The following is a 3,239-nucleotide window of genomic DNA, read 5'->3' on the forward strand; positions in this document are numbered from 1 at the left end:
GTTTAACGGCTATTGTTTTTTTGAGGAAATTGTTTCTAAAAATTAGAACAGTTTTTTCTATTAGCTAAGGATCTCTTCTAAGGCATACATACGTTGTAGGTAGAGCAGGACAATTTTTATTGGTTCATTTAAAAACCGTGGGCTCATAAAATTTCGCGCACAAAACACTTTGAATTGTAGTTTTGTTTTTCTTTTTCTTTTTTTTTTTTTGAGAAAAGATTCTCTGCTCTCGTTGTATTAGGAAACTAGATCAGTTTTTTGTTAGTGGCAAATTTTTGTTTTATATTTTTATGATCCCATGTTCTAGTTTCCTTTTTGTCCCTCTAAACATTGTGTTCTAGTTCTAGTTATTGGGCTAAATTGTCCTTTTTATGACTTTTTTGTTTCCCTCAAGCGTTGATGACCTCGCGTATGATCGCATTAAAAATATGAGAAATTTTTTGAACTAATTTTTGTTTTGTCTTGTGTTTTATAATGTTTTTGTAGTTTTTATTGAAAATTTGTTTTGGCCCGCTAAAGAAGAAAGAGAAGAAATTGCTGTGTGTGTATATTTACTAGGAATATTCGCGGAATTTATCCTGTCGCGTAGGGACCAAAACTATATCATGAAAGTAGATCAAGTTTTTTGTTATAATTTTATTGTTTTTATTATTTTTAGTTTTTGGGTTTGTTTTACTATGTGTATTTGTAAAAATGCTGCATAAATAATTTGTTTTTTCCCGGTAAGGCAAAAACAGCTTGAATGTGCTCTAATTTTTTTTTTACAAATGGAACAATATTTTCCAAAAATTTATAAATAACTATGTACATTTTGAAAAAGGTCTTTTCTTTTTGTGAATATTTTCAGCGTTTTATTTTATGACAATGTCTAGCATATAGAGAAGTTAGCAATACCTGTTAATAGAGCGTAAAATATTTTATTATTTATAATATTTATTGATTTTTCGCCTATCGTTTGGTATGGTTTATTGGTTCGTCATATTTTAATTTTTCCCTATTCCCTGTAAATGATCGCGCCCTTGTAGTTGTTACTTTTTTGCCTTTTGAATGCAATTAACTGAAATAAATGTTAATTTTCTAGGAAATTATATTACATTTATATCACTCTTAACTTTGACAGCGTTATTAAAGTAGTATAACCCTTTTTGTCACAATAACTCATTTGTTGATCAGTTCGCAGTATTTGCTTTAATTTACTTTTGTGTTTAACTTTGTAACAAATCGTTTTTGACTCATTGTCACTCTTGAGAGTTTTTCACGTACATATGTACGTATCCTTGAAACTTTCCACTTAACCGCGCGCCAATTGTCTATGGTTAAGAGTTTTACTTAACGTTAAGGGGTTTTATATTCCATGCGGGAAATCAAAAGGTTTATTTTATATTATGTATCAAATAAAATGTTGGAAAAATAAAACAATCTTCTTGCTTTTTAAAAGGTTACTGTAGAAAATTTAGAACTGAACTAGAACTGACTTTAACTGAACTAGAACTGCACTAGAACTGAACTAGAACTGAACTAGAACTGAACTAGAACTGAACTAGAACTGAACTAGAACTGACTACTGAACTAGAACTGAACTAGAACTGAACTAGAACTGAACTAGAACTGAACTAGAACTGAACTAGAACTGAACTAGAACTGAACTAGAACTGAACTAGAACTGAACTAGAACTGAACTAGAACTGAACTAGAACTGAACTAGAACTGAACTAGAACTGAACTAGAACTGAACTAGAACTGAACTAGAACTGAACTAGAACTGAACTAGAACTGAACTAGAACTGAACTAGAACTGAACTAGAACTGAACTAGAACTGAACTAGAACTGAACTAGAACTGAACTAGAACTGAACTAGAACTGAACTAGAACTGAACTAGAACTGAACTAGAACTGAACTAGAACTGAACTAGAACTGAACTAGAACTGAACTAGAACTGAACTAGAACTGAACTAGAACTGAACTAGAACTGAACTAGAACTGAACTAGAACTAGAACTGAACTAGAACTGAACTAGAACTGAACTAGAACTGAACTAGAACTGAACTAGAACTGAACTAGAACTGAACTAGAACTGAACTAGAACTGAACTAGAACTGAACTAGAACTGAACTAGAACTGAACTAGAACTGAACTAGAACTGAACTAGAATGAACTAGAACTGAACTAGAACTGAACTAGAACTGAACTAGAACTGAACTAGAACTGAACTAGAACTGAACTAGAACTGAACTAGAACTGAACTAGAACTGAACTAGAACTGAACTAGAACTGAACTAGAACTGAACTAGAACTGAACTAGAACTGAACTAGAACTGAACTAGAACTGAACTAGAACTGAACTAGAACTGAACTAGAACTGAACTAGAACTGAACTAGAACTGAACTAGAACTGAACTAGAACTGAACTAGAACTGAACTAGAACTGAACTAGAACTGAACTAGAACTGAACTAGAACTGAACTAGAACTGAACTAGAACTGAACTAGAACTGAACTAGAACTGAACTAGAACTGAACTAGAACTGAACTAGAACTGAACTAGAACTGAACTAGAACTGAACTAGAACTGAACTAGAACTGAACTAGAACTGAACTAGAACTGAACTAGAACTGAACTAGAACTGAACTAGAACTGAACTAGAACTGAACTAGAACTGAACTAGAACTGAACTAGAACTGAACTAGAACTGAACTAGAACTGAACTAGAACTGAACTAGAACTGAACTAGGACTGAACTAGAACTGAACTAGGACTGAACTAGACTGAACTAGGACTGAACTAGAACTGAACTAGAACTGAACTAGAACTGAACTAGAACTGAACTAGGACTGAACTAGGACTGAACTAGAACTGAACTAGAACTGAACTAGAACTGAACTAGAACTGAACTAGAACTGAACTAGAACTGAACTAGAACTGAACTAGAACTGAACTAGGAACTGAACTAGAACTGAACTAGAACTGAACTAGAACTGAACTAGAACTGAACTAGAACTGAACTAGAACTGAACTAGAACTGAACTAGAACTGAACTAGAACTGAACTAGAACTGAACTAGAACTGAACTAGAACTGAACTAGAACTGAACTAGAACTGAACTAGAACTGAACTAGAACTGAACTAGAACTGAACTAGAACTGAACTAGAACTGAACTAGAAGAGACTGAACTAGAACTAGAACTGAACTAGAACTGAACTAGAACTGAACTAGAACTGAACTAGAACTGAACTAGA

Source organism: Lucilia sericata, unplaced genomic scaffold, assembly GCF_015586225.1.
Source record: "Lucilia sericata isolate MDLA Ls3-8-SP2 unplaced genomic scaffold, ASM1558622v1 Contig000266F_arrow, whole genome shotgun sequence".
In the NCBI taxonomy this organism is placed as follows: Eukaryota; Metazoa; Arthropoda; class Insecta; order Diptera; family Calliphoridae; genus Lucilia; species Lucilia sericata.